General features: G+C 47.9%; 1 protein-coding gene across 2 annotated transcripts in view; it reads right to left on the bottom strand.

Annotated features, from left to right (window-relative positions):
• ptprsa (protein tyrosine phosphatase receptor type Sa) overlaps positions 1-19,145 on the bottom strand; it is a 209,083-nt gene that overhangs the window by 163,079 nt on the left and 26,859 nt on the right. For both annotated transcript variants that reach the window (XM_076040592.1, XM_076040593.1), the window contains exon 2: positions 3,945-4,044. The gene's annotated coding sequence lies outside the window, so the exon portion shown is untranslated. The remainder of the gene's footprint in view (positions 1-3,944; positions 4,045-19,145) is intronic.

Genomic DNA, 19,145 nt, shown 5'->3' with positions numbered 1-19,145 from the left:
GCCCCGGGGGCAACTCAGTGATGACTGCATTAATAGACCCAAGATAGCATCTCTCCACCAGCCGCCCCCCCCCCCCCCCCCCGCCTTGAAATATACATACAAGCGAGCCTTTTATATCCGGACTAATCAGCAGGTTGTTTATTTTGATCCGTCAACTTCCGCGAGCGGAGCTGCTTTGTTAGATAGATTGTTAATAGATATTGTGATTATTATTTTTTGGTGTGCCCGCGGATGGGGGGGGGGGGGTCAGACCAGGCCGCGCAGGTGGAGCAGCTCTACCACACAGAGCGTAAGTGGCTTTCAGGGTCGGTCGGTCGTCGAGCTGCCCGGGACGCGTCCCAGCCGCCGGCGACAGCAAATGAGAAACTGTGATGCGCAACATAAACCATAAAGTTAGACCTTTAAAATGTCCCACAGTCCGTAGCTCTTCACAGCTCTTGATGAGCTGAACATCACTCAAACCCCAAACACTATGAAATCACGAGCGGTGACGAAAATCAGATTCACTACCTAGCAAACGACCGGCCGGCTCAATTTGTAGTCCTTACAGTGACGCTGAAGCACTGGAGCATTTCAAAACCAATAATGCAAATTAATCGCAGTGTTCCTCCTTTTTTTCTCACGCTGCCTATTAGAATTTAGTCGCCGCTCACAGCCCCAGTGTGCGGCGAAAGGTACCGCTGTGATGGCAGCAGCGTGCAGGGCCACACTGCCCAAACTGTCAGAATCCCGGAGTCAAACCGCGGACAAAACAACTGTTGGAGCACAGTGGCTCTTAAAGCCAGCTGCACAGATTAGCGCAGCTTTGTCTAATTGTGCCGCAAAACATCTTAGGAGCCACTTTAAAGCTGCTGGACTCCATTTTCCTCAGGAAACGTTCTCTTTAAAGCCCGGCCAAGGGCTTTCGGCGACTGTTCGCGCTCAGGTTCAGGGGGCCTCTTTGAGTGTGGGCCGAGGCAGGTTAAAAAAACAACAACAACAAAAAAATGAACAAAAACAAAACAAAACAAAAAAGAGAAAAACACCCTGCAGAGAGGAGCACCTGCACGGACAAAGCCAGCTTTTCAAAAGAGCCGCATTCACGAGCGCAGTGTCAAACATTATGTCCCCGTATTTGCAATGACATTTTACCCATTTTATGCGCCTCTCCCTCCCCTGGGATGGATACGTTTTTGGGGGCAAACCGCAACCTGCAAATTACACCTTGCAGCAAAGTGCAATTGGATACAGATGACCTTTATCAGAGTGCCACTGGAGGAACGGGAAAGCTTAATGCAGGGGTTCGCTTTGCAGTCGAGCTCAAGCTGCTCAAAATTGTCATCCTCTGCTTCTTCCACAACAGAGCGCCCACTCTTTTTTTTTTTTTAAAGAAATGTGTTCACACAGATTGTGCCTCCAGGTTGCCTCCTCCATGTCCAGGTCCTAATGAAAGGCAGCAATGTAATTTTGCTTTTAGTTGCCCTTTCATGACTTTTGAAGGTGAGATGCACATTTTATGACTTTATCACATGAGGCTTCAAATACTGGAGGCCACACGCAATGCTTTATACTTTCTTAATACATGAGCAGTCTGTTCAATGGTTTGCGCAGCATACATGTGTGCAATGTACACACACTGCTTTAAGGTACTCTGCAGACCTTGGTTGTAGCGAGTGGCTAAATGAGTTATTGCTGCCTTTCTATGGTCTCGAACCAGTCTTCCTGTTCTGACCTCTGACCCTTGACATCAACAAGACATTTCCCACCACACAACTGCCGCCCACTGGATATTTTCCCCTTTGAGGATCATCCTCTGTAAACACCAGAGACGGCTGTGCCGCAGTGAAATTCCCAGCGGATCAGCAGCAGTTTGCCAAACACTCCGACCACCGACAACGCCTGGAAAGTCTCTTAAATCTTAGAGCTGCTTGTTATTTGTATTAACAAGAAATTGAGAATTTTTGCTAATGAATCTGGTGGTGAGGGTAAAGAAATGTGGAATACTTCTTTTTTTGCTGCTTGTTTTCTTTGCTTGTCACAGTGAAGTAATAACTGTTAAATCCGGTTACGGTGAGCAAATTTGGAAAATTCTGAGGCTCCCTGCATCTCACATGCACACCGTCCGGACACGAAAACCATCGGTGGTCATGATGTGGAATCTTCCCCCCTTTTCCACTCATTCAGTTTCCAGCTTGTTAAACACTTTGTGGGGGGTCCAGATGTGCCAACCTGGCTTTTTTTCTGAGGCTTCCACATCTTCTGTGGCCTAATATGCCCAATACAGATGTTCATATGAGGCTGGTGGTCTCTGTCAGCAAGATGACACACAGCAGGTTCCACAACACACGCACGCACAACACGCGCAGAGCGTCTGGGCCTGCATCTGCTGCCACGTCTATTAACTCACACTCATCCACAGTTTCTGCATGCCCACGATTCTGCCTGCAGCACTAATCAGTCTAAAGATGATACGGTAATGAAGTTGCTTACACGTGGTCTGTGGTATGTGTGACGGCTATATGAAGTTAAATACAGTGGAGACTTCAGCCGGAGATTTAAGTCTCCGCCCGAGCGGCGCTACAGAGCCGAGGACATTTTTGCAGAGCCTTTTTATCTGATGCTTTAATATCCCGACGAAGGCAATTAATCACGGACGGCATTTAATTTTTGAGATGAAGTCAGCTCGAGTGAGATGTGAGCAATTCAGATGAGTGATAAGAATGTGTACGCTGCGAAAGGGGCGAACCAACTTCCCGATTTGTCTTACTTTATTGCTGTTTTATTGCTTTTTTGACTTCTCTGACCTCTCTCCCTCTCTCTCTCTCCCGCTCTCTCTCTGTCTCCGCCCATAAATTAAATGCATGTTACACTGTCTGAAGCGATAGCACCTTTGGAACAGATGGAATAAGTAAATCAGTTGATTTTAATTAAGGGAATGGGTGAGGGCACTTAAAGAAGAGAATTGTTTTCTAAGGCACTTCAATATTGCTGTGTGCATCGACAGAATGTGAATGAAGTTCACCCATCAATTCAACTTTTTTTTCAATCAATTCTTCACCTGCACTCTGGGTCGCAGGGATGCTGGAGTCCATTCCAGCTAACTTGAGGAGGGCGGACAACCTGGACAAGTTGCCAGTTTATAGCAGAGCCACAACAAGGCCAGACAAACCCCCGCCGCTGACACAGGGAGAACATGCAAACTCCACACAGAAAAAGCCCCGGGGCTGGGACTCAAACTGCCAATAACTTCAGTGATCTCATTAACACGCATCTGATCATTGTGACGTCATCTAAGCAGGATTGTGCGACTTGCACGGAAGCGCCAGGCTTGTTATCCCCGAGTTGGCTGCTTTTGTTGCACATTAGAACCTACAGTTCAGTCTCGCCGCCAGCAGATCTCTCAACGGCTCAAAAAAATGATGAACCCGTCCCGATGCGCAAAGTGAATCTTCAAGAAACCTTCAGTGCGGGCCAACATAGCCCCACCCACAACTGCATTGCTGCAGCTGAAGCATGGAACTGTGAATGCAGTCTTGCAGGGCTATCAATATATTTGCTGAATATCTTTGATGCGTTATTGGGCGCTAGCTAGGTCAATGCAAATTAGATTTGTTCTATCCATCCATCTATCTATCCATCCATCTATCTATCTATGCTGAGTAGTATGGTAGAAAAGGTTAGACACAGGTAATCTCTCTGACATTCCAATTAGATTAATGACAGTTTGTTTTCTTTTTTTCCCTCAGAAATGCAGGATCACTGTTGATGTGTCAGATAAAAAAAAAACCAAAAATCCAAAGGAGGAATTAAGAGTGGACTTGTCAAATACGGAGCGAACCACTGAAGCACTCATTGTGACGGTGTCAAATCAGCAGGAGGAGTTCTGCAGAACCAAATCACCCTTTCAGAGCGGCCGTTCACTGCACTGAAAAAAATATATATATAAAAAACATGGGCCCACTTACCACTGGTCTGTTTTCAAAACCTCTTTAACTTCATATCTTCTACTGCTTGAGTGGCTTCTTCTTCTTCTTCTTCTCCTTTTTGTTACCCGCTCGCTCTCACCTTTTAAGTAGATTCAAGAAAAGGAGAGAAGGGAGAGAAAAAGAGAGGGGGGAAATGAAAGAGAAACATTAATGAAAGGGATTACTAAATGAACTGCCTCCTCAAGTGGTGGGTGTGGGGCTTCTTTCGACAAGCGCCTAGAAGATTCTCTCTCCCCTTCCCGCTTCATGTCTCTCTCTCCCTCTCCTTGCCCTTTGTGACCACGGGATGACAGTTCTTGGGCGAAGATGAGGCTTGCCGCTGATTGCCTGACAGCGCTGGAGTGTGAATCTGCATGAAATCCCTCCTGGATCTTTTTTTTTTTTTTTTAATATCATTTTCTCCTTCACATCTCTAATGAGGGCAGTTCAAATCTGCATCTGTGTGTGTGTGTGTGTGTGTGTGTGTGTGTGTGTGTGTAAGCGTGCGCACAAGACTAGTCGTGCAGAAAGGACTGGTCACTGTGTTTCTATTGTACATTTCTCATCCAGCCAGCTGCCCAGAGAGTGTTTAATTTTTTCTCTTTACTTTTACCACGAGCCGAAAATATTTCAACATTCCTGCTCTGATGCGATCGAGTCTGTGGTTCTGCAAGCGTCTCTTTGAGCCTCTGCGCATCCGGAGGCCATGTCTGCCGCACAAACGCCATCAATATTCTGTCGACAATCTCGGTCAGGTCTGTGGGCGTCTTTTTGAGTCCACCCCGAGGAGCCTCCGCAGAGTGGCTGAGGAAGGTTATCTTCAACTGAAAAGGTCAGAGGAGCTCATCACTTCCTCCGCTACCGATTGGTCCTTCAAGGTAACCAAATGAGCGACGTGAAGGAAACCTTGAGGATTCTGCGCGAGCTCGGGGCTGCATTGTGGAACGTTTTGGTGTTGCATTTATTCATGCAAGCTGTGCAAAAGTGCAACCCTGAGCGAAATCCGTTGAAAGTGAACGCTGAAAAGAGTTGCCGCAAAAACTCTTTATTTGCCAACCGCACGTCGCACGGAAGACGCAGTCACGTGCAGCAGAGCGACGTGTTCTTAAAGAAACACAAGAGACGGAAAGCCACGCGTGCGGTGACAGGCTTCAATCGCAGGTTTTTCGGAACGGCCTCTGAGCGACACGATGCCGAGGGGCCCCTTGCAGAAAAAGTTGCGTTGGAGATAGTGGGGAAGGCGTCAAACGGGCCAATCTGATGGCGGCGAGGAGAAACCTCTGTAAAAGCTCTGACAGTTCGAGGACAGCGAGTGCTGCCGCCGCCGCCGCCGCCGCCGCGGTGGAAATAAACCTGCCAGAATTCAGAGGATCCACCGTCATGCTTCTTGGAACGACTTAACGCCTCGTTGCGTAACGCCACTGGGAGGAATCGCAGCCATTTCACATTTTCGGGGAAACGTTGCTTGGCTTTTCGCGCGAATCTGCGTGGGAAAGCAGCCTCCTGTGGCCTTGTGATTGCCAGTAAACACAGTATTGACGACATCCAATTGATTGGGGGTGCAGATGTGATGGCCGGGAACATGGTGTTAATCAAACAGAGCATAAAATGGCTTCAATATGTGCGCACGTTCAACGCAGAAACTCTTGAGTTATGCCGACTGCTCCTGCCCTGCAGTGCTCCGCTCCTTAAACCAATTAAAAAAGCTCAGCGTTTACATGGTGTGAGTGAATTTTAAATTCACACGGAGATTAAATATAGTAAGTGTTGCATATTTATGACACAGGGTTGCTGCTTTCCCCGCAACTCTTGAGTCCGTCACGCAGCTTGACGGAGGAACCAAGTAAAAAAAACAAAAACAAAGGGCGTGTGTGTGTGTGTGTGTGTGCGTGTGTGTGTGTGTGTGTCATTTCTGCGCAGCCTCTTCAGGCACCTGTCTGTCCCACCATCCATATTAACTTCTGTCCACTCACCCCCCCTGTTTTTGTTTGTGTTTTTTGGCTCCAGATCCGGTTGCCGCTCGCTTGCATACAGCCCACGCCCAGCATCCCTCACTGGGGCGTTATTACCTCAGCAGTCAATGACAAACATGAACCTCTGCTCTGACCGGACGCAGCCCTTACCGGCCAATCAGTGTCAACTTACAGGCCGGCTGCAGAGGGACACCGCGATACCAGTGGAGGGGGGGGGGGGAGAAAACAAATCTGCTGATTTGGACTAACAATAAGCGTGTGTGTGGCGGGGGGAGTAAATACACGCGTGGCCGGTTTACGCGAGCGTGCACGCATGCGTGCGCCGGTGACACGAAGAGCGAACAAGGGAGGGGGGGGGTGGAGGGGGGGATGGGAGAGACTGATTCTGCAATTCTTTCTCCTCCCACACGCCCGGCTGCCAAGGCGCACGGGGGAATTTGTTTAATGTACAGCATTTATTCAGTGCACACACGCTGGTGCACTACCGCTTCCTCCGTCGCAGCAGACACTCCCTTGGCCGGGCCTGATGCCATTAATCAGCCAGAACGAAGGGGCTCGCCGAAGAGCGCCGCAGCTCCAAAAAAAAAACAAACTCCAGTCAAGTCAGCGTCTGAGGGCAGCCGGGCGTCCTCGCCATGGCCCGCAGGTGAGCTTCCTGTCTCTCTCTCTCTCTCTCTCGCTTGCTCGCTCTCTCGCTCTCTACCCCTTTTAGGGTGGAGGTCGTGGCGGCGCTGTGTTAAGTTCTGCTTATGTTTTTAGGTCACTCATGCAGAAAGCAGCCCTGGTTTGTTTTCTCATGACCCTGCAACATATTGGCATCGGGTTTAGTCACCGTGCGGAGACAGATGGCCGAGCATCATGGCGCACGGCAAATTGGGAAATGAAAACATGCGTGTTTTTTTTTTTTTTTTTCCTTTGCCCCCTCCCACCCTCCCACCCCTTTTCCTCTCATAAGCAACGTGACCGCGCGGGGCAATTTTAGACTATGGGAATGAGGGAACTCGTCGAGATTATGCATGAAAATTACAGTGATTAAATACATAAATAGGACAAATGGAGAACCTGACCTGCTCCTATCAAACGGCTTACGAGCAAAACGTTCACATTCCGGCCTCGGAGGATGAAACGCCAAGACGATTATACATGAAATTAACTTTCTTTAGCTTTCTTTTCAGCTTCCCGTATGGAAAGGACCATTTAGGTTTTTCAGCCACTAAGAAAAAGGTCTTTGCCCATTTAAGAAAAGAGTGATGTCAGGCTATAGTGTTCAACATGGAAGGACGTCTCAGGGAGAAAAAAACTTTACCCAGGGGTTCTACTCAGAAATAATCCTAAACATTTAAATTTTTAAAATACTCCCTCTTAAATTCACCCTCTGAAATGTCAATATTTGGTCACAATGACAATAAAATCATTTTGGGTATTAAAGAAACCCCCTCATCGTTATGTGACCTTATTTTCATCGTTTAGATCCATGATCTCTTTCGTACAGAAAAAAAATTAATAAATCACCTCAATCTTGCAAAGATTGCAAAGAAGTCTGTGCACTGCTGCTGCTGGGACAAAGAGACTGTGCCTCGTGCAGCATTATAAAAAATGTAATGTGCCCGTGTGGCGTCTGTGTTTGTGTGTGTGTGTGTGTGTGTGTGTGTGTCACATGCTCTTAAGGAGACACAATGATGTGCACACTCCTGATGAGATGCTACCTGATGGGCGGTACGATGCCGGCGCATGATGGTTTGGACCACTGGCTAAATGCCGACAAATGCAAATGTGCAAGAAGGAGAATCGACCTCATGGAAATTACTGTTCCAATTCAAAGCCATGTAGGAAGGCGCTGAGGCACTAGTCAAGGCCCCTTTGGGCTCTGAGGAAGAAATAATGAGACATTCATTGGATAATAACCTCCTTTAGTCATTCAAATGTATTCCAATCTACTCCAGGCGGCAATCTGACCCACAAAATACTGCAAATGACCGAATGTCTACATTTTTCGCCGCTGTCCTTCCTTTGTTTTGCAGCATATCTGCTCAGCGACGAGGAGAATTATTTCATTGTCTAAGTTATCTGCGCTTCATCGTGTTAATCACCAATGTAAACTGGTGCAGTGCTTTCAAGAGAGCCTTTGCTCTCCTGTCAGAGGAGTTAAAAGATGCCTACGTTGTGAACAATGGACAAAATAAAAGGTGTTCAGCAACAGAAGTGGTCTCACTTGAAATGTGCGTTGACAGTAATCAACCTGAGCTTGCCTTCATCAGGCGGTGGCGTTTACTGAAGAGGTGCCAGTAAAATGTACCATGGCACATCTTTACAATTCAATCAGGGATTCAGCTGAGGGGCGGCATACTTTACCCTACCTTAAAACACTTTAACAACCTGACTTATATCCAAATAAAACTCAGCAAGCACAAAGTACATTGACACTTTAACTGGGGAACAAAAACATGGCTCCGTCTGTGATGATCTCAGGGGGAAGAACATTGGCCGTTTATGACATCACAAAGGGACACGTCACATAATGGCTCAGTTTGGCGCACGTTCTGAAAAGTGAAGCCGTGCACGGAAATAAAGATGACCAACATGCAAGAGACAGTTATTGGTGAAGTGAACCTTGCATAATGAGGGACTGTAAATCATCATCATCATCATCATCATCATCACCACTCCAGACTACGGTACACAGACCATTTAAGAATTGAATTCCAACAACAACAACAACAACAGAACACCCAAGCTGTAAACTGATGTTACTCCACTGCCAAATGTTAGAAATGATAAATAGTACTGGTTGAAGTTCTTGGTGTAGGCTGGTATATTCAACATTTTTCAATGCGTTTGCCCCCAGTTTTTTTTTTTCTTTCTTCTGAAACTGGTGACAGTTGCTCTCTTGACCGCCTCCACACTGACGCCGAGCGCCTTTGTCCCGCACCCTCATTATTCTCCACCGCCGCCGACTCATCCCGTACTGTTGCGTGCCATCAGAAAACCTTAACACACACACACACACACACACACACACAGACGCGCACACACACACACACACACAGACGCACACACACACACCACTCCAATGGCAGATGAAACACTCCTAGTGAAGTTTAATTAGCGAGGCCTGTTTCGCGCAGATAAGTGCAGCGCTCTCCACCGCGGCGCCGCGCTCTCGGCAGAGGCCCAGTCATGTCGGCGGCGCTGCGGTGTTTGTTTTAAATCTATGAGCCAACCTGTCTGCGGTGTACCTATACACACACACACACACACACACACGCGCATGCACACGCACGCACCAGCGGCTCTCGGCGCTTACATCTGTTCCCAGCGAGCTCAATGCGTGCGGGTTTATCTTCCTCTCCCTCCTTCCCCCGGTACGGATTGGCCATTTGCGTGCACGGCCGAGCGTCTATCGGCCTCCTGTACTCGGTGGCTGATATTCAATTAGTCCATCTGCCGCCCTGACGCAGCGCGACAGGCTGCCGAGCCGTAAATCATCTCGCGTTTGACGGCGCACAGGTCGATATTAATATTAACGCCTCCATGAATAAAGTTACCGCGGCTCGTCGCCTCTCGGTACGAATGCATGCACGGGACTGAACTGGTGGTGGTGGTGTGGGGGGGGGTGACACAGACGAGCTTAAATCCCCTTCGATGTCCTTCGACAGGAGCGCTGGTGACACTGGGCTGGAAGGACGCCCAGGTTGGTCACAGCTGTGTTCCCAGGCTTGACTAGCAAGGGGGGTGGGGACGTGTGTGTGTGTGTGTGTGTGTGTGTGTGTGTGTGTGGAGTGGATTGGTGGTGGTGGTGGGGGTTGGAACAGCACGGCTGGACACAGCGGATTAATTATTATAAATCATCTCTCGGGCCACATGTTTATAGCCGAGGCATCAGTAATTCCATTTGGAGGGGCCAAAGCTGCAGGACCTGCATGACACCGGCGCTTCTGTCAGCGCCGCTCGCCAATCTCGCCGTTTCCCCAACGCCAGAGCTCTGCGTCTTTCGAGTCGCGCCCTCTTTCGGCGTGCGCCCAGGTCGCTGTTCCCCAATACCCCCCCCCCAACCCCCCCCTCCGCGCCCCCACCCACCCAAGAATCGCTCCTCGTCGTCTCTCCGAGAGGCGGAGCGTCCTCGCTCGCTTCTCATCCTCCTCCTCCTCCGCGCGGACGTGACCCAACTTCCAGCATGCAAATTTGAAAAGACTCCGCGACGCTCCAGCCAACGCTCCCGGTCCCGCGCTGCCTCAGAACCGGCTCTCCCTTGTTTTTCTCTGTGTGTTTTATTTTATTTTGTTTTGTTTTCGTTTCAACGGCGTGGCATAAATTTGTGCTCCGAGTGGCGGCGAGCTGGAAAAAAAAAACGAAACCAAAAAAACATTCATGCCTCAAGGTCTGGCATTATCAACAAAGCATTCAAATGCTGCGTGGCTGTATCATGAAATAATCATAAAATTCATAATTCCCCTGTCCCCCCCAGCCTTCCCCACCCCGACTACCCGATGCCATCGTCTTCATGAAAATTGTTGGGGAATGAAAAGAAAGGGGGAACAAACATTCTCGTCCTCGCCTGGAAGGCAGCGGCTCACAAATAATTAAATGAATGAATAAATCACCGCGAGAAAAATAATAATAATCAGCTCTTATGATTATCCGTGAAGGCAGAGGGGGCTGACGCATGTGGGGCGGTGCGCGTCTGTGCACACACACACACACACGCACGCACGCACGCAGGCAGGCTCGTGACATAAACGCACTGCACATATTTATATACAGGCAGCGACGGATGAGCACATGAACAAAGCGGCACAAACAAACTGGATGCAGATTTCTGGGAACAATGATCAAACTTTGACTTGTGTTGTGACATCACCCTGAACACACAAACACACACGCGCGCACACACACACACACACGCACAAACAAACACCCACAACCCCCACCAGCTTGGGCCGAGGCAGGGTTTTGCAAAGCCCGGATCATCCCCCGCTAATCCACACTCATTAAGGATGAACTCCATGATAGCGTGCCACCGCCGTCAGCCCCCCACAGGCTCCCCTGCACCCCCCACCCGACGTTTACCCCACTTTCACACGTGTGCAGCACCACCACCACCACCAGGAGGATAAGTGACAGCGCTGATGGCGAGTCTAATAAATTACCGCCGATTGCTGCCGGCGGCGCAAACACCCGCCCCACCTGTCAGCGCTAATCAGGCCGCCGCCGCCGTTGGGGAGCGACGGAGATTTTCTTTTCGCGCCGGGGTTAGCGTGCGCTGGACCACGGGGGGATGGGGAGGGGGGCGGGGACGCCGGGCGCTTTTGCGAACGCTGCTTGGTTAAAGTGTAAAAGGAGGAGTCGGCGGCGGTGAAACGCAGGCGAAATGTGACGGGGATTAAGAGTTTTAGCAAAACTTTGAATCAATTATTTACACGCTTCCATTGTTCCCCGGGATGGAGGAGAGTTGGTTTCAGCACTACACTTTCTCTCTTTTCCTTTTTTTTTTTTTTCCCTTTTCCTAACCCGGGGACTGCAACAGAAATAGAATGTTCATCCTCAGCACTCCTCTACACTACTGAGAAGGTCACAGCGAGTGGAGTCTACCTACATGGCCCTTGGGCTGAACAAAAAAAAAAAAAAAAAAGAAGAGATGCCACACGGATACTTCCCTTCCAGCGCCAAAATAACTCCACCTCTGCGGGGTTCTTAAATAAATTACAGATGTGCTGTCCTCCCAAGATGCGATCTCTGTTCTCCAGCGCCAATTAAAAATTAAAGCCCATTTAGGTTCGGGAGGGAAGGGGAGACAGAGGGGGCCTGGTGTAACTTGAAGCGAGTGTGGTTGCGAGGAGGTGATACCCGGCCAGGAGCCGTGTCACCGAGGCGCTCGGCAGCGATGCTTGTTGCTCGGAACAGAGGATCCGGAGAGAGAGGACACCCGCTGGCCGCCGCCGCCGCCGCCTCGAGAGAGTGAGAGAGAGCGTGGCGTAACCAGAAAGGTCGCGCGCTTGATCGCTGAGCAAACTGGTGTTTCTACCCGCAGCTGTGTGTCAAGTCAAAGTGTCGGAGACATCAAACTCTGGATTCCCTCTGTGAGTCACTCGCTGCTGCTGCAGTGGCAGAGGTGGCGGCGGCGGCGGCCCCAGAGGCCCGATATGTAAATTGCGCAACAGCTACTTCACTTTGAGGATGATTTGACCGTGTGACACTCTTCCTGATTGACCTGCATGCCCAATATGAATGCAGAAACGTCGGCACAGTCTCTCCTCCTCTGTGGAGGTAATAAGAAAATTGTTTTTACCCGTGTGAGGCGCCAAACTGTCGACGAGGTAACAAAAAAGCCTCCTATTGTCTTTAAAACAAAACCTAAGAATTCTTTTGTAAAAGCAGGCAAACACTTGTCCAGTGTTTATGGGCCTATTTTGTGCCTTTTCCATGGCTCCTTGTCCTTGCTGTTTAGAGTTTTGTTCCTTTCACTTCAAGGTCCAGTGTGTAATATGAGCCTTGATTTATGAATTTGTAAAACTTGGTAAAAACTTAATATACAGCTCATAAATTCAGTCATAAAAGTGTAAACAGTGATGTGGTTTTCCTCCCCTCAGAGCGGTTCACATGTATATGAACAGTATATATATATAAGAATATACATAGGGTGAGGTTCTTGCTCCCAGCTGCCATCTTGCACCATCATATTTTCAGGAAGCCGATGTGGACAATCCGTCCCGCCTGACCGCATGTTTCGTAATTATGGTGATTGCGTGAGTCGACTAGGTAACCAGGTTTGGGTGTGCAGGACACCGTAGCTCACTGGCAAACTCAGGAGGGGGAGACAGAGAGTGAAAGACGCTGCTAGAAATGTACCCACTTGATGTCGCTGTTCCTTGTTCAAAATCTCAAAATATTACACACTCAACATTTAACAAAGGTTATTGGGCTATTGAGAATATATTTTACTCTGATATATATATATATTTTTAAATGATTAAAGACCTGAAAATGGACCCGCACACAAAAAATGAAGTAAACACAAGCCTACAGTGACGCTGGATTAAAAAAAAAAAAAAAAGAAAAAAGAAAAAAGAAAAAAAAGTCACCTTTTTAATCCACAACTACCGGGCGAGCTTGTTTTACAATTAAATGCACTGGAAATCTGAGGAAATTGAACAAATGAGACAAATTCATTAGTTCTTTGCGGGAACAATGGAGCGTGCCAAGGGAAACGAAATTACATCAACCTTTAGAGCCTGATTATTAAAAATAAATAGATTATTAAATACTCTGGAGAACAGGCCTGGGAGGCTTGCACTCCAGCAAATCAAGCCCTCTTTATTTGTTCTGGAGATGGGTGAGGACCGAAAAGGCTAATTAGGTGGGAGCTCTTTACATGATCATTATCCGGTAGAACAGGACACTGTGTTTGCAGTGAATGTTTCCCAATCGCAGAGCAGCGCTGGGCTAAATTAGTTCTTAACTAACGTGAGTGTGCACGTCCTTACAAAGGAGAGAGAGGGAGAGAGAGAGAGAGAGAGAGGGAGAGAGAGAGAGAGAGAGAGAGAGAGTGTGTATGTCGTTTGACCTTCATTAACATTCTCTATACATCACACTCATGGTGATAAATAAAGAAGATGGCCCCTATTGTGTTTTCCAGCCATGTGACCTCAAGCAACTCATGTCGCACCTGGACTTCTAATAGGTTTTTGTCCCTTCAAACAATAAGCAGGTCCTCAGTCGAAACAGGTTTCTTTTCTCTTTTTTTTTTTTTTTTTTTTGAAGAAAGGGCATTCTGTTCTGGACGCTTTACTACCAAAAGCTGCGATTCAATTAAATCCCGTCCAACATCCATTACGGCGAGCAACATGCAAAGGCGTTTAAGGACGGCGAACAAAGGCTTCAACGTAAATTCTGCTACACTTGCGGGGGGGGGGGGGGGGGGGGGTGAGCTGTGAGGTAACCAAGAGTAGAACCTTTGAAAATGAACCACTTAAGTAGGAAGTAAAGCGTGGGCTGGAACGGATGGAGATAAAATGTGTCTAGCATGTGAACAGCCTCCCCAATTGGAGAGTTGCAGGATTAATCTAATCAGGCTATTAATCAGGCTTCAAACACTGGAGGCAGCGCCCGTGGCCTCTTTATCCAACTGTGCCAGGCTGCTGAGCTCAGGGGGGGTGGGGGGGGTGGGAGGTTCCAACATCCTCTCCCCGGAACTCTGTGCGTTAAAAAGGAGGAATAAACATATCACAGATATACAAACTGACCCTTCAGTCTTTGGAAGCCGATATGGCAAATGCAGTAAAAATAGTAATCGGACCGATCAAGCCTGTTTGAAATGCATGTGTTGACGCTATAACACAACAATATTTAGATATCTAACATGGATGTAACAGCCCGTTCGCTGTCAAACCATATAAGGTCAAATTTGAGCTAAACTTAAGGATTCCACCACATGTGCACGAGCAGCCCTTGAAAATTTGGCCATTTGCGATGACTGAATAAATACATGATGAATAAATAAAACCTCCAGAGCACTTATCCGCCTCCATATGTCTGCCTGGAATCGTGCCGTCACTGTTCTCAGCACTAAAGGAAGGAAGAAACCGGACTTTTTGCCCGAAAGCAAAAGGCCCTCGCAAGCCGAAAAAAGGAAAATGCATCAGGTGCTGCTGATTGGTGGTGGGTATGTTTACACGGGAGAAGGCAGATACCACTCTGCACTTAAGCAAACTGCCTTCTTTTGCATGAAGTTCCAATTTCCTGAAATGTCGCACCGCAACACATTCAATCGCAGTAAAGCTGTGCAGACTCAAAGTCATCTACCGGGCGACGGCAACAACGACACCAATGGCGGACCAGCCCTCCATCCGCATTCCTCAGCGCAATATGAGAAGCAAGACACACTGTAATCTTGAAGACACCCGGCTGAAGCCTGAGAATTGCAGGTCATCGCTGGGACACCTGACACACATTGTGGGTTTTAACCGGCAGCCAGGTAACAGCCAGTAAGCCCGAGACATCCCTCTGTTCTTGGCCAGCCAGAAGACACACCCCCTCCCCAGACACATCCTGAGGGGAGCGCAGAAAATCCTACGCTGTCCTCTCATAATTGTGCTGGAACATCGCTCTCTTTTTTTCTTCTTCTTCTTCTTCTTCTTTTTCTTTTTTCGAAAATGCAGCTCTGCCTGCTAGCCCCAAGAGGCACTTTTCTCAAACAGTAATCATTATGTTATGGAAGCCGCTGCGAGGCAGGGTTGAAAATGCAACTGGAGCCAACGAGCGAGGCACACACGGCGCACACAAATGGGAGATCCGTCAAGGGGGGGGATGGTGAGTACGAAGGAAAGGGAGGGAAAAAAAAGGGACCAATTTTTTTATTTTTTTTTTTATATTTTTTGATCTTTTAGTATTCCCTGGAGATGTATCGATTGCAGAATCTCATCTGGGCTCCTTCCGAGGGTTAAGTAAAACACAGACATCAAAGATCAACTTGTTTTTCTTTGTGCTCCTCCCCCTCCTTCGCCTCCCTCTCCCCCTCTTTCACACATGCCTTCCCTTCGACCGGCTGTTCTATTTAAAGATTTGTATCTCCCAACATTCAATACGAGTACACTTAAAAGAGCATATGTAAGAGCGAGAAAGCGGTTAAAACGAGCGGTGGCGGGATGCGGCTAATGACCGTCTGATCAACCCGTGTTTCATCGTAACAACATTATCTCCCGGCTCAATACTGCTTCTTCAAACACTGTATGGGGTGTGTGTGTGTGGGGGGGGTTGGGGGGGGGGGGAGTTTGCTGTCGTGTCCATGCTCTTCCACTGTTTATACATTCAGCCCACACTTAGTTTATATTCCTCCCCCCGTTGCTGCCGTCCCTTCTGTCTCCTCAATCCCTGCCAAAACAAGTTGTAATATATAGGGATCTGATGCATTCGCATCGATGTCTGGCAAAAAGAAAAAAATAGAAAAAAACAAACATTTATACTGTCTGTCAGGGGCTCATCCGTCAATGCACGGCCGGTCATGTTATTGACTCTGACATTTTCCGGGGATGCTGCTGATAATGGCTTGACAAATGGACTCCACTCTTCCTATCCCAACAGCCGACACATCTCCCCTGTTTCCCCTGTAGTGCACCTCTGTTAGATCCTATTATGTGATAGCATATCACTCACTTTGGGAGCCGAAAGCAGGAAGAGGTCGGGAGAAGAGCCATAAAGGCCTGATGGGGAAGGGTATGGAAATCCCATGTTCTGGAGCAGGCTATGCACCAACATATTAGCAGTGGCAGCAATGTCACTGTTTTGGGTCAAGCTGGGCAGCCACTCACTCCAGGCACTTGGATGATACCACATGACCAGTATGCGTTTTCACACTGGATGACTTGGACACAATGGGCATCCATTGGGTTACCCTGATTATGTTTTATTCCTTTGCTGGATTCACAAAATGGCAAGTAGCAAATGGGCAGAATTCTTTTTTCGATCCCTTTAAAATCAGTCAACGAATAAACGAGCAAACAGACGAGCGAATTTCTGAAACGTGCAAGTCAGAAGAGTGGATGTGAAAAGAAACATTATGACACTGGCCTAAATCTCGAGGTTCATTTGCCTCTCGCTTTAAAAAGCATTCTCAAACATTTTCATGCCAAGGTTAATTTTTCTCAGCACGTCGGCTCAGGTGATGTCACTGCATTTTTTTCTCCTTTTTACGAGTGAGTCTGAGAGTGATTCAGCCGCGCTCTCACGGGAAGAAGCATTAGAAACGTCTCAGCGTCAAGGCCTCTTCAGGCGTCAACTCACATTCGTCACTGAGCCATTCTGCATTTTATTCATTTAGTTTAGGTTTCCACGCAGAGGGATTTGTAACGTCAGGGGATCTTCATTTGATGAACACTTGCTGCTTTCGTCATATTACCTGCAGGTTTGTTTCCCCAGAATGTAATCAGACGCTTGACAAAGTTTCGTGGGGGAAACAACCTAGAGAATCGTCAACCTCATCAAAGCGCTTTTTCTGAGTGAAAGGACAATTTAAAAAACTCTGCATGTGGCTCATAAACGCCCGCTCAGACACGGCGGATGGATCCGCATGCAGCCTTACCGACTGTTATTAAAGCACATCCACAAATCACACACGCGCCGCCAGCCAGCGGCAACAGATGAGGTTATGATAGCGGGTGGGCCGTAGGTCACGATTTTATCCTGCCAGTGCACTTACACTCACCAGGGACACACATACAGCACGCACTACCATCACACCATGATCTTTTCCCTTACAGCCCATAATCACAGTGGGGTAACATTAACACACGTTTAACACATGCCAGTGAGTGAAAACTGTGTCTTTGTCTCGCCATTAAACAGCCTTCGGATCAACGGGGGTGGGGGGGGGGGGGCTGAAGTTTCAAGATACCAGCTTGTTAGGCTGAGAGTAAAGTGGGCCGTCGGCACGGGAGATTCGTAGTTTGTGCAGTGTCGTGCATCGTGGGGTTTGTTTTAACGTGAACTCCACATGACTAATCATGGCGATGGCGGAAAATATCCCCCAACGCAAAGCTGTGGAGACCAGATTAGGGACCGCTGGGTGAAGGAAGCCGCCTCTCCTTCCAAGGCCAAATGCGGAACACTTACCAAGATTTACTGGCGGAACATGGAACAGACATGTGTGTTTTTAGCAGTACATAGACACAAAATAAATAATGTGCCGTTTATAAAATTAATTTTACGGATTAAGAGAAAAAAGTCTGAAGGATGAAGCAGAAGACAGCTGTTAGTCATCCCACCAGCTTGATACAATTCAGATTTTGATAGCTGATGCTGACGTGACCCCATGGCCACAGGTGTACAGTGTAAATGGGAAGAAATGGGAATTTGTCAGGTACATGCTTTCTTCCTACTAAATGCTACTAGATTTACCACACTTGGCCTTTAAAATGAATGTCAGTGAGACACCTTTCAAGTTAAATTACAGAAACTGGCCTGCAGAAACACCTTCGCTGATTGGATGGGAAACCCTTTAGGACCGGTGGTTAAATCTATGGGTCTCTCTCTCTCCAATTCTTCCAGATGAGAGGTGAAACGACCTCTAGTTCAGTGGCCTTGACTTAAATTTCAAGACTGTGGCGACCCGGACGACTGAGAACCTTCACAGATGGTCTGCAGGAAATGAAAAATAAACTAACCCCACAGTTGACCCCAGTGGATGGCAGTGGATATGGAAGTTTAAAAGACATGCTAACAGTTCATGTACATCTGGAAAAAAGACACGAGAATCAAGTGAGACAGGATTTCACATTGACAACCACCTGGGATTCACATTAAAACTGAAAATGCCTTTTTTTCCCCGTCCCCATTCGATGCTGCAGTATTTTCCACACCGGGCTTTAAAACAAGAACGTTTCACACAGCTGTTTTCCTATTCAAGATATTTCCCAATTTCAAACGCACCCATGTTGTAGTAGTAAATAAAATCCACTGGAATTCCTGATACGGAAGTCTCACCCATGTACTTCTGACTCTAATGACCTTTCCGCACAGTTCCAGACCGGCGGCCCCGAGGCCTGGAAGCTTCAGAAAGGAGCATGCAAATGTGAGCGGTGCATTTGTGCCCCACGGTCCTATTTAGCTAAGCCTGATGAGAGTTCATCTCCCTCCCTTCCTGCTCGTCTCCCTGCCTGAGACCAGGGAACAGAAATAGTCTTTGTCACCGAGCACCCAGCAGGGCACCTTTCACACACCGTGCCCAACATGCTTGGATGGAGGCGTCGGTGCATGCCAAGTCCCCGTTGTCTTGCAGTGCAGTTCACTGCAACAACATAGCCCTCCTTGCTTGTGAATTTGACAAAAAAAAAAAAAAAAAAGATGAAGATCACATTTTGATTCCAAATAATGAGGTACGCTATCAATAAAATAAATACAGCGGCGAAACGTAATCGGCTTCAACCCCCCTCTGTATCTAGATGAAACAGTCATCACGGCATCTATGAAAACATTATTATACGGTGGGGCTCAAATTATAAAAGACACAAACAGAAGCAGGGCACCGGGTTTCTTGCGCTGGTTTGGAACATTTACACCAATTAGGTGATTATCTCAGTCGCGGAGGGACGGCCCCACTGTTTTCATTCTGTCTGCGTACGGCACCGTTCCATTGTTCCAGCGGCGATTGTATGGGCTTTCATTTTCACGGCTGTAATCTGAACGGCGCTCGAAGAACTCCGATGGGAAAAACATTCAGGCCCGTGCCAGCCCAGGG

This window comes from Nelusetta ayraudi, unplaced genomic scaffold, assembly GCF_046127955.1.
Source record: "Nelusetta ayraudi isolate G7.1 ecotype Tasmania unplaced genomic scaffold, CSIRO-AGI_Nayr_v1 ptg000062l, whole genome shotgun sequence".
Lineage (NCBI taxonomy): Eukaryota > Metazoa > Chordata > Actinopteri > Tetraodontiformes > Monacanthidae > Nelusetta > Nelusetta ayraudi.
The sequence above is the reverse complement of the archived record's forward strand: the minus strand, read 5'-3'. Positions and strand labels throughout refer to the sequence as shown.